The 13,305-nt window shown below is 40.6% G+C and overlaps 1 long non-coding RNA gene across 1 annotated transcript in view; it reads right to left on the bottom strand.

Moving 5' to 3' along the window:
- Nucleotides 1-3,973: 3,973 nt before the first annotated feature.
- LOC310764207 overlaps nt 3,974-13,305 on the bottom strand; it is a 31,272-nt gene continuing 21,940 nt past the window's right edge. Inside the window, exon 3 of the long non-coding RNA XR_014549065.1 lies at nt 3,974-6,696. This is a non-coding gene — a long non-coding RNA (uncharacterized lncRNA). The remainder of the gene's footprint in view (nt 6,697-13,305) is intronic.

The raw sequence follows: 13,305 nt of genomic DNA on the forward strand, positions 1-13,305 counted from the left end.
GGGGAACAGGATCAATGGTGTCTCTATGAATCTCAACATAAAAAGGACATCTAAAAAATATATCTTCGGGGCTTCCTATTTCCCCTAATGGGCAGGCGCAAAGTCTCTGTGCGTATGGGACTCTTCTAAAGGAGCCTTCCAGAACCTGTGAGGACAAGGCCAAGCTTCTAGCAAGAGTGAAAGCCCTTCTTGCGTTTCTGGATGTGAGGAAATAGAGATATGTTGCTGGAGCGGCTACGTATCTCCTGTTTTCTATGATTTTATAATCGGGGACCCTTGTACAGTCCTGTTGTCTCTCTGTGTCCATGATTCTTTGCCTAACCACGGATCTAGCTTGGCCCAGGCCCATAGTTATGAAGGGTTTGGGGAGCAAGGCCCAGTTTCTGAAGAGTGTTTAAGACTGCTGTCTGCCAGCCAGACTGAAACTGGTCACTCAGAATCAATGGGGCTATTCCTCGGGGGAGCAGTTTCAGAGTTAGCCACTTATATATTGATGTTAGACTAATATGAGCTTCAACTTTCATCATTCCTGTTTCTAGTTTGACCCATGCATTTGAAACACATCTAGGAACTTGTAGAAGGTCTCTGAGGAGTTTGGATTGCACTCTTTCAAGGGGAATGAAGCGGGCCCAGAAAGGATCCGTAAAGGAGCTCTGCCAACGTTTTAGCTTTAAATAATTTTAGTGCCACAGGGACATAAAAACCCCCTTGAGTTCTAAAAAATTTAAGGATATCATTTGCAAATCTTTCTCCGGCACACCCATTTGAGTTAATATTAATTTTGTTGGATTCTGATGCCTGGACTGCCATTCCTAAGTATTTATAGTTCGAGACTTGATCTAAATTTTGGCCTTGAAGTTTCCACTTTCTGAGCTTTGGTTTCCCCCCAAAGGCAAGAATTTTGGTCTTCTGATAGCAAGAAAAAGGTAGGCTAAGCAGCTTCTGTTTTAATTGCAGAGATGTTGCTAGAGATGTTGCTAAAAGCTCAGATGGTGATGTTGTTGTTGATGATGGTGATTACCTTAAATTATCCTGTCGTTCCACTCAAAGGAGCCCAGGGTGGCAAACCCAAAACTGCAAAAACAATACCATTAATTTTTTTAAAGGGGGATTTTTAAAAAAAGAAATGTAAACACTGGTTCCTTATGTAGTCATTCATTGTAGGAAACTGGCATCTTCACTTGTCAGAAACATTTTTTAAAAAATTCTATTGGGTTAAACAGTTCATGGACTTTTGCAGGATTGCACAGCAAATTGAGAGATGCAATGTTTGTTCAAATTCTTTGAATTGAGGATTATTATGTAGCAACAGAGCATGGGAGTCAGTCCCAGATGTGTCAAAGGTTCAAACTTTACTTAATTAAGCATGAGTGGAATGTGTTGGGGAGAAAAATTGCTGTGGGTTGATCCTTAGTGTTGTAACAAGCGCCAGTTCTTTGTATTCACGTTTTGCCTTTCTTTCATGTCAAATTGAATCACCAGATTGGTTGTTGATGCTGTCTTATGTACAGGGAAAGCCTGGTGCATATAAAAGCTGAAATGTCTGTAGCAGAGCAATAGTAAAATATATGAATCCTTTGGACTTTTGTGCTCTTACATTTGTGTTTTTGGTTCAACAGCAAATTAACTGCTCCAGTTTCTCATTCCATTCTCACCTCTCATTCCATTCTCACCTCCCTCACCAGTTTGTTGCTTATGCTGCATTGGGAAATCAAATATAGATGCATGCATTTCTGTTGTGGCAAAATAAACTTCTGTTTATACTACCATTGTTGTTTAATTCTTCTGAACAATTATGAATGCATTCATGTCACACAAAGAAAAGAGCGTAATGCATTCATGTCTATTCAGAAGTACAGTAAGTCCCATTGAATTCAATGGAGCTCACACCCAAGTAGGTGAATATAGGATTGCCATCTCAATTTTTTTTAAAAAAAATATTATTAAATTTTACAATTTTATATTCATCACAATAATATTATCTCAAAAAGGGAAAAAAATGCAATTCCCCAAATCCCCCCGACTTCCCTCAATTTCCCCTTCTGGTTCTTTATATATTTACTTTTCCTGCTTATTTAGTTATACCTTAATATTGCATTCTTTAAATTAAATATTGTTATATTTTTTATACCATATTTTCTTTCCAAACTACCTCTTACACTTTGTTATTTTCCCATTCTTACATCTTAATTTCTATGTTTATTTTGTTGGTTGTAAGTGTTTACTCAAACCCTGCTAGTGAGTCCATTTCTTTACAATATTTTTGTAAATACAACATGAATGGTTCCCAGTCTTTTTTAAAGTCTCCATTGTCCTTGTCTCTATGTTTTCCAGTTAGCTTCACCATTTTAGCATATTCCATCAGTTTTTCTTGCCATTCTTCTTTAGTTGGTATCCAGCTGTCTTTCCATTTTGGGGCTAGTAATATCCTAGCCACTGTTGTAGCATACATAAACAGGTTCTTCTGCTCTTTTGGCAAGTCTTGACCTGTAATGCCTAGCAAAAAGGCTTCTGGTCTTTTAACAAAGGCTATCTTAAACATAAAAGGGATGCGGGTGGCGCTGTGGGTTAAACCACAGAGCCTAGGACTTGCCGATCAGAAGGTCGGCGGTTCAAATCCCTGCAACGGGGTGAGTTCCCGTTGCTCAGTCCCTGCTCCTGCCAACCTAGCAGTTCAAAAGCACGTCAAAGTGCAAGTAGATAAATAGGTGGGAAGGTAAACGGTGTTCCCGTGCGCTGCTCTGGTTCGCCAGAAGCGGCTTTGTCATGCTGGCCACATGACCTGGAAGCTGTACGCTGGCTCCCTCGGCCAATAAAGCGAGATGAGCGCCGCAACCCCAGAGTCAGCCATGACTGGACCTAATGGTCAGGGGTCCCTTTACCTTTACCTTTATCTTAAACATTCTTTTCATTTCATTGTAAATCATTTCCCCAAAACTTTTGATTATTTTACAATCCAACCACATATGAAAAAATGTGCCTTCGCCATTTCAATTCTTAAAACAGTTATCACATACAAAACTTTCTGATCCACAACTATGCTGCAGGAGTGGGTGGGGAAAGTACGGTAACTGGAAGGCCTTACCAAAACTGGCTCGCATCAGTTTGCTAGTATGGGATGGTAAATGTTGGCTCTGCAAATAAGAAAAGTGTCTGATGCTCATGAGATGTACAATGCCTGTATCTTTTGGTGTGTTTATTCATTTCAATTTTTGCCTACAAAATATTCTGCTGGAACCAGCCCCTTCCATTTTGATGGCTCCTTTTCTAGCAGAACTCTTTGAGCATATTTCTAAGCGATCATCACTAGTTTAATAGGCATTCTCTTTTTCCAGAGAAAGATGGGGAGGTTGGTGTTCTCTGGTGGGGATCTCCAAGCCTCCATTTTCACATTGCACTCGCATTGATGGGGAGACTCACCTGGCACCTTCATTACGTTTATTTAGAGGCTGGGAAAAAGCACTCCTCTTCTCCCAGACCTTTAGCTAATTAAACAATCTATGGCCTTTTATGCAGAATTCATCATGCAAAAGGCTGGGCTGGATGAATCCCTAGCCGGAATTAAGATTGCCAGAAGAAATATCAACAACCTCAGATATGCAGATGACACAACCTTGATGGCAGAAAGTGAGGAGGAATTAAAGAACCTTTTAATGAGGGTGAAAAAGGAGAGCACAAAATATGGTTTGAAGCTCAACATCAAAAAAACGAAGATCATGGCCACTGGTCCCATCACCTCCTGGCAAATAGAAGGGGAAGAAATGGAGGCAGTGAGAGATTTTACTTTCTTGGGCTCCATGATCACTGCAGATCGCCACGAAATTAAAAGACGCCTGCTTCTTGGGAGAAAAGCAATGACAAACCTAGACAGCGTCTTAAAAAATAGAGACATCACCTTGCCAACAAAGGTCCGTAGAGTAAAAGCTATGGTTTTCCCAGTAGTGATGTATGGAAGTGAGAGCTGGACCATAAAGAAGGCTGATCGCCGAAGAATTGATGCTTTTGAATTATGGTGTTGGAGGAGACTCTTGAGATCCCATGGACTGCAAGAAGATCAAACGTGTCCATTCTTAAGGAAACCAGCCCTGAGTGGTGGTATAGAAATTTAATAAATAATAAAAGCAATTGCACTAGTAATTCAGTACCTGTTGAAATACAGTTCCTTTTCCTGCTGCAGAGGTGAGAAGCAAAGGTAGGGTGATCAGAAGCAAAAAAATAATAATAACCCAGCAACAACGAATAAAGAAAATAAAGGCAAATTCAAATAGCATTAACCATAAGAATCTGAAGAAAAAAAAATCTAAAATAAACAAAAAGTCTTCACTAAGCATCTGGCTCCCTACCAGAGTCATTCCATGAGGTTTTTCCTCCCATTCCCAGACCTTCATTACCAGTAGCACTATATGAAAGTCAGGAGTTCTCACCACCTCACCCTACTAAAATTCCCAAGGTTTTCTTGGGAGAAGAAACAGCAAATGTTATAAGAAACTGACACAAGTTTGTGGTCTAGCCTTGACCTTTAAGGATCAGGCTAGGCAGCCCATTCCATAGTGAACCACTAATGGGATCCAAGCTGTGGTTCATATACCAGTGACATTTGACAGGAGGATAATCATTTGCGGAGGGAAAACACCCACCCACCATGATTTCTTCATTAGAAAGTTGGAACCGGTAACCTCATCTGAAGAATTTATTTGTGGGCTGCATTAAAAGAACTGTTAAATTTTTTAAAAAGCATTTTCTGTGTTTTTACCCTTTAGCTAGGTTTCCCTACTGCCAGATTAAACTCTTCCTCGCTCCAAGTTCTTAATTACAGAGTAAACACATTTCGTTTTATTACTTGACATAATTGAAAAAAGGAAAGGAAAGAAGTCTAGTGAAGAAATACTTTGGAAAGGATACAGCAGACAGTTAGGAACATATCGAGCTAAGAGAGAGCACATGTAGGAAATGAAAAGGCAAGTACAATGTGTTGCCAACTAACCCAAAATTAAAAGGCCAGGCCTGCTCTTATGCTCTTAACAGTAGCTTGATCTGCAGACATCTGTAGGCGAAGCTTTTCACAGCATGCGATAAACATTATTTTTTAATGCCTGCACTTGTAACCAAGCTTCTGCTAAATACGCAGCTACAATTGCAGTCAAAAATGCTGGTAATGCTACTTCAAATAATTTGGGAGAAAAAACACTTATTTGCAAGTTGGTAAACCTATTTTGCTTCCTTCCCCGTTAAATATCTTTCAAAATGTAAAATTTGCAAGAAAAAGAACAAAAGAAGAGGAGAAAAGAGAAGAGAAGAGAGACATGCCTAAATTAGTCCTCAGTGCTTGGGTCACATTTACATGTCTTCTTCTAGGTGATTTTGTTTCTATAGGTATACTTATTGCTTTCATTCTTATTTATTTATTAAATATTTATCTACTGCTGTATCGTAGAACTATATCACAGTGCTTTACCACAATATAAGAACATAAAGTCATACAAAAAAGCATAAGAAAGTAAAACAAGTTAAAAGCAAAAGAATTAAAAACAAACAGCAATAGACCATTGTGAGTAATGCACTCTTAGTTTCCTGCATAGGCCTGGCATAATAAAAAAGTTTTCAGAAGTTGGCACAGAAGGTTAAACTTGGATCTGACCCAGGATACAGATATGAGAAAATGGGTGTGAGATTTGAATTCAAAGAATAACTAGGAAACAATGGAACTGGATTTGGGACAACTTCTATTCTAATATAATTTCTGCAGACCTAAAAAAACTACTTTGAATGGTATTTAAGACCTTATAAATTGAATTTCATGAATAAGTTAGGATTGGCTAAATGTTGGAGATGTGGATTAAATAAAACAGATTGCATACATATCTTCTGGCATTGTCCTCAAATAGACATATTCTGGATATCCATTCAGGATAATATCTATGCTATGTTAGGATATCAAATACCCTTGGAACCTAAAATATTTCTGCTTGGTTATCTAGAGGATGTTATTCTGGAAAACGATCAAGTGTTATAGCTGCTGCTAAGATTATAATAGCTAAAAACTGGGATGAAAGCATAGCTCCTACTATATCTAAATGGACTGAGAAATTTATTCCATAGTAATTATGATTAAACTAATGTATTATAAAATAATACATATAACCCAGCACAATAGGTTTATGGGGGAAATGGGTGGGGGTTTTTGGTAATGTTTTGGAACAGATTCAGTGATAATGTCCACTGAATGCTTTCAACCTGTATTTTTATGCTCTTTATCTTTGGTTTATTTTGCTTATTAATATATATATTTTTAAAAAATCAAGTTGGCACAGAAGACGTCTGCTGAATCTCTGTTGACAGGGTGTTCCACAGGATTGGGCCAATGGCACTGAAGGGTTAGTCACTTGTAAACACACAAATTATTTGGTATTAAAGCCATCTCTTTATTTGTGGACAGATAGCCTTTAAGTTTAATTTGTTAGATGGATCAAATCCAGCGCAGTCTGTAAACAATTTTTCCATTTTTGTGGTAGACCACAATGATGGCTTGCTGTGACAATGTAACCACACAAGAAAGTAACTCATTTTGACTTTTTCTTTTTGGGGGTGTGAAGTGTTAGATCAGTGCGTACTGTACATGTGTCTCTGGAACTTGGAGATTTGTAATTTGGCAATTGATAATTTGGCACCTTTTCATTGGCTTCTTTCCACCAAGATCTGTAGATGAAGAAAATAATAAGAAACGGAGATTAAGAGAAACTGAGGAACTCAATGAGTAGCAAATTGCCACAATCCCTTGAATTGCCTACATATCTTGAAACATATATAGAAACACACACACACACACACACACACACACACACACACACACACACAGTTTGACAAACTCCCAATTGGATTGTGTCACAAAATCTGGTTTTTTTGCATCTCTTTTAGAGCGGAAAGCATTGAGGTTCTCTTCAAAGGTTTTGCACAAAACATTCTAATCAGAGACAGACTATGTACTCATGTTTTTATATATAAAATACACTCATTTAATTGCTAATGGAGGTGGGAGACCATCTTATGGCAAAGTCTGCAAAAGGGGAAACAAAAGCAGCTCCATAAAACACAAATGCCTGAATTTAAAAGAGTAACCAACTGGGTTGCATTCAATTGATTGCAAACATGACTGAAGACTGGACAAGTTTCCAAACCCAAATGCTTAAAAAAAAATGTAACCTCAGTTAAATGGAAAGCCTTCATCAGCCTGTTTTGGAATATTTGCTTGCACTCAACATTAATTTAAAAAGCTTCCAGAGGTCCCAAAGGTTATTCCCTCTAATTATTTTTATCCTGTCTGTGAGAAAGATGGTGAGCACTCTCTGATGTGTTATTTATTTACTATACTCGAAAAACTTTTTGTGTATCTGAAGAAGTGTGCATGCACACGAAAGCTCATACCAAGAACTAACTTAGTTGGTCTTTAAGGTGCTACTGGAAGAAAAAAATTTTTTTTGTTTTGACTATGGCAGACCAACACGGCTACCTATCTGTAACTCGAAAAACTTTGTTTGCTGTGCAGGATTGCTAAAGTTTGAAGTCACAGAAAATACATTTGGGGGGGGTGATGGGGATTTACCACATTCTGCCCACAGGGATTATAGTCCACATAGGGTTTGGCTATCCTTTCCTGGCATTTTCTATTCCCAGGCTTCCATAAGAGCAGGCACTTTGCTTGATTTCAACTTTAAAATGATTGTAGTTAAGCTATGGAACTTGTTCCAACAGGAGACAGCGATGGCCCCCAACTTGGATGGGTTTAAAAGATGATTGTCTAAATTGGACAAATTCCTGGAGCATAAGGGCTACTAGCCACGATGGCTATGCTCTTTCCTCATAGTTGGAGGCTGTAGGTCAGGCATAGGCAAACTTGGCCCTCCAGATGTTTTGGGACTACAACTCCCATCATCTTTAGCTAACAGGACCAGTGGTCAGGGATGATGGGAATTGTAGTCTCAAAACATCTGAAGGGTCGTTTGCCAATGCCTGCTGTAGGTTTCTGAATACCAGTTGCTGGAAACCACAGGAGAGCAGATTCTTGTGCTTGGGTCTTGCTTGCAGGTCTCCCACAGGAACCTGACTGACCACTGTGAAAACAAGATGGTGGACTAAATGGGCCCTTGGCCTGATCCAGCAAGCTCTTCTTAGGTTCTTGTTGTGTGTAATAATAATAATAATAATATATTATTTGTACCCCACCCATCCGGTTGGGTTTCCCCAGCCACTCTAGGCAGCTCCCAATGGAATATTAAAAACACGATAAAACATCACACGTTAAAAACTTCCCTAAAAAGGGCTGCCTTCAGATGTCTTCTAAACGTCAGATAGTTGTTTATTTCTTTGACATCTGATGGGAGGGCATTCCACAGGGTGGACGACACAACCGAGAAGGCCCTCTGCCCGGTTCCCTGTAACCTCACTTCTTGCAGTGAGGGAACCACCAGAAGGCCCTCAGCGCTGGACCTCAGTGTCCAGGCTGAACGATGGGAGTGGAGATGCTCCTTCAGGTATACAGTGGTACCTCAGGTTACATACGCTTCAGGTTACATACGCTTCAGGTTACAGACTCTGCTAACCCAGAAATATTACCTGGGCTGTCTGGGCTGAATGATGGGGGTGGAGACACTCCTGCAGGTATACAGGCCAAGGCCGTTTAGAGCTTTAAAAGAACACTTTGATTTGTGCTCAGAAATGTACTGGGAGCCAATGTAGGTCTTTCAGGACTGGTGCTATATGGTCTCAGCAGCCACTTCTAGTCACCAGTCTAGCCACCACATTCTGGATTACTTGTAGTTTCCAGGTCACCTTCAAAGGTAGCCCTGCGTAGAACAGATTGCAGTAGTCCAAGTGAGAGGCAAGACAGTCTGTAGGACTGTAGGAGTCAGAGAGAGGTTAGTGACAGGAGCCCTTTCCAGAGGTCACCCTGGTGGGAGCTTCTTGGTCACATCACCCCTCATTGCATATTATAGAGGGAAGCTTCTCATATTACCAACAGGCTCAAAGAATATACGAACAACTTGGAGACAGTTCAGTTTAAACATGATGCTTGAGAACAGCCTCAGATACGACAATGCTTATATTTATGTATGTTTATGTACACTGGCAAAGAAATCTTTATGTCCTTTGCACAGTTCATAGGAAGCATATACGCCACAGACTAAGCAGATAACGGTGAGAAACAACGTGGGTTAAATATACTGCCTGAAACAGGATGCTAAAATCACAGACCCATGTAAACTTTTGAAAAAGATGTCAGGAACTATTTGCAATTTTTTCCCCTCTAAATTTCTGGCTGCACAGCACCATCTAGAGGCAAGGGAGGATTTAGCAATTTTATAACATCTGCAGATACTCAATTTATGAGGAGGAAGGAGAGAGAGCAAGGGAGGGAGAGAGCTCATCCCCACTTTGCATGTCCCGTGCCTAGAAAGCATGGGTCTGAGTGGTTTTTCATTCACCCCACTGCTTTTCCCAGGAAAAACCACTGTTTACCACTGAATCCGAGCAAACTGCAATCTGTTTGTTCCAATGCAGCTCTAAACCTCAGGTTTTCCCAGGGGTGCGTGGGGAGACAAGCGGAAGTGTGGATAAGCCCCCCCCCCCCCACGTTAATATTATGTTATCCTATTTATGGGCTCTGGAAATGCACATTACTGAAATAATAGCACTTGAAGCAAATAGAAAGAAGACTCCCAATGCAAGTCCATTTTTATTCAGGCTGTTTGCTTTAGTCCCTCAGCCCTTCTGGTTCATATCTATTCATCTATTGATATCCATTCTTGCTGTATAAACAAAAGCCTCACTACAAAAGAGGTGTATCAACAACTTCCTTTCACCTGCGCTCTCAGTGTACACCTGTAGTTTGCTTAGCAATAGAAGGGGGCTGAAGTGTAGGAGATGCTCTCAGAATTGTACAAAACGCATTTGCCCTTAACAAGTTTGAATATGTCTTTGACAGGCAGCTCCGGTCCTATTTTCCTGTGAAGATGGATTTATCATGCCTGCATGATAAATCGATAGGCAGAGTGAGGCAGCTGCCCAGGCAGCCTGTGTTAAGTGGCCAATAATAAAAGTGAAGTGTTGGAAAACAGACCTATGTGCTTATTGCGTGGCCTGCACTATGCCTCCAAAGCAAGCTTCCACTGCATTGTGCTATCCCACTGCCAGTTTTGAATCATAGAATTGTGGAGTTGGAAAAGACCCCAAAGGCTGTCTAGTCTAATGCAGGAATCTCAGCTAAAGCACCCATGACAGATAGCCATCCAACCTCTGCTTAAAAACTTTCATAGAAGCAGAGTCCACAACCTCCTGAGAGAGTCCATTCCAATGTCGAACAGTTCCTACCATCAGAAAGTTCTTCCTGATGTTTAGTTGGAATCTCCTTTCTTGTAACTTGATTGGTTCGGATACTACCCTCTGGAGCAAGAAAAAACAAGCTTGCTCCATCTTCCATCTGACAGCCCTTGAGATACTTGAACATGGCTATCAAATCTCCTTTCAACCTCCTCTTTTCCAGGCTAAACATACCCAACTCCCTCCACTGTTCCTCCTTAGGCTTGGTTTCCAGACTCTTGATTGTCTTGGTTGCCTTCCTCTGCACATGTTCCAGCTTGTCAACATTCTTCTTAAATTGTGGTGCCCAGAACTTGACACACTACTCCTGGTGTGGTCTGACCAAGGCATAATAGAGTGGTACTATTACTTTCCTTTATTGGGACACTATACTTCTTTTGATGCGGCCTAGATTAACATTAGCTTTTTTTGGTGCTACATCACACTGTTGATTCATGTTAAGCTTTTGGTCCACCAAGAGCCCTAGATTCTTTCCCCATGTACTGCTGGCAATACAGGTGTCTCATCTTATATACGTGCAGCTGGTTCTTCCTGCCTAAGTGTAAAACCTTACATTTGTCCCTATTCAAATTTATTTTGTTTGGTTCTGGCCCAGTTCTCCAATCCGTTAAAGTTCTCTTCAATACTATTTCTGTCTTCTGTGGCATCGCCTACCCTTCTCAGTTTGGTGTCATTTGCTGCAAATTTGATGAGCATCCCCTCAATTCCTTCATCCAAATTGTTTATAAAGACATTGAACAGGACAGAACCCTGCAGCGCCTCACTTGTCACCCCCCCCCCCCCGAGATGATGAGGATCCATTATCCGTTATTTGGGTTCAGTCAGCCAACCAGCTACAAATCCACCTAACAGATACCTCCTCCAGCCTAGATTTTACTGGCTTCTTGGTCCTACATGCACTTAGAAAGCCAGATTGTGAAGCATGATTTAAATATGATTATGTTAGCTATGATCAAAATGTGGGACACATATTTTAAATAAATAATATTTGGCTGGTTTCCATGGAGACCAAAAGCGGCTTCAGGGAGACAATTTTTGGGACTGTGGCTGAGACACAGTTTTAATTCTCTTCTCACCCACCTCCCCCATGACCCTGAGATTGCTGAGGTATCCCCTTGGCTGTTATACACACACACAAACACTTAACATCATGTCTAGTTTAGCTCTTATCTTCTGTCCACAGCAAGTTTCTTGACGTATTGCCCATTCCTGTGCACAGTTTCTTAGAAGTAAGTTCCACTGAGTTCAATGGTATATTTTGCAATTACGCCCAGGATTTCAACCCTAGAAGTTTGACACAAATGTTCCAACCTGTGCTGTCAGTTACAAGACAGAAGCACTTGCTTGAGGGGGGCAATATTACCTGTCATATAGGAATTTTTGGAATGTAACGTCTAAATATAGTTTGGGGCTTGTTATTTCAATGGATGTGTGTTAAACTTCATGGATTTCAAAGAAAGCTTGATTTTGCAAGGAATGTCAGAGTTGTACATCTTCTGCCCAGATATCAGTTTACCCTGACTATTGTTAAAAAGTTAACACATCTGCATGGCAATGTGATATTCTTTTTTATGAGGCTGCATTGAAGCCAACTCCAAAACTGAAGCACACAAATACCAAAGTCTTTTTACTGCACTAGACCAATCCTCTTTTCTAAAAAAAGAAAAAAGCAGCAAACTTGGGGAATCAGTTTCTTGCATCTGTGTTTTTCACTTGACAATGGAAGTCCATTTAATTAGGCCCTTTCCCTACACACCCAAAGTTATACTTGCTTCCTGAGCGGTATCACAGGAGTTGTAAATGCTGCAGGTATTATAATCTATGCAGAAATGCTTAAGACATTGGCAAGCTCCAGTTTAGGGGATTGTAGCAAAGACTACAAGCAAGGGCTGGCTAGATTGCTAGACAAACTGTGTCCTTGTGTCATTTAACTAGAAGTTCGGGTGAAGGACATGTATTTGCTTTTCTCCAACACTGCCCCATTCCAACTCTGCTCCAACATTCCTTGGCTCAGATTATAAAGCAGCAGCAGTGGGAGAGCAGGAGGCCACCATTTTGACTATTCCACAGTGCCCCTGAATGTCACTGTCAATAAATTGTGGGGACATAAAAATTGCAGGTGGGTCACAGGTGCCCACCCAAGATGGCAACACAACGGTAATTCCACTAGAGGAGGGCCCAAGACTGGAAGGGGCTTTGTCAGGGAGGTAGAGTCAATCAAGAACACTTTGCCAGGGCTCCCTTAAATAGCTCCAGCCTTGGCATCAAAGAAGGGGAGGACTCATGTTGAGTGGGCAGTGTGAATGGCAGACTTCCTGCTATGTCTGCCTGGAGGCTTGGGTGGAAAATATAATTTCCCTTTTCTCTTTTCACAGGCACTACTGATCTCTTGCCTAAGGTATGAGAGCCAATGATGACTTGAATGCTAAACTTGGATGTGAAAGCCAGCTTCAAATCCTGTGACACCTCCTGCTGGCCTTTGGTACCCCCCCCCCTTCCTGCAACGTCAGGAAGAGAAGGACCATGTTATATATTATCACTGTGAAATGTACACTTTGAGATGCCTCTGCTAAAGCCCTGGTTGTTGTCTCCCATCAACAGCTATCCTGCCTGATCATGACATACTGCAATAGTAACACCCTGCCATCTGGCAGCAATAGGAACCATCTATTAATAGATTTACAAAGTGCAAAAATGTATTTTAAAAGCTCTTTGTTTTAATTTAAAATGGCCTGAGAGAATCCTGTGAAATCATTGCCACAGAGAAAGTTCTGGTTTGCATTCAGCATTTTTGAATGGTTCTAATGGTTCTATCTAGACATTTAAATTTTTGTTAGTCTACATCACTAGCATTCTTCTGAAATACAAATGTATGGAGTGGAAGCTGGAGTTATTCAAAGCTGCTCTTTGATTAAAAGGTTCTGAGAACAG

This window comes from Podarcis filfolensis (genome assembly GCF_964270895.1).
Source record: "Podarcis filfolensis genome assembly, chromosome: 6".
NCBI lineage: Eukaryota > Metazoa > Chordata > Lepidosauria > Squamata > Lacertidae > Podarcis > Podarcis filfolensis.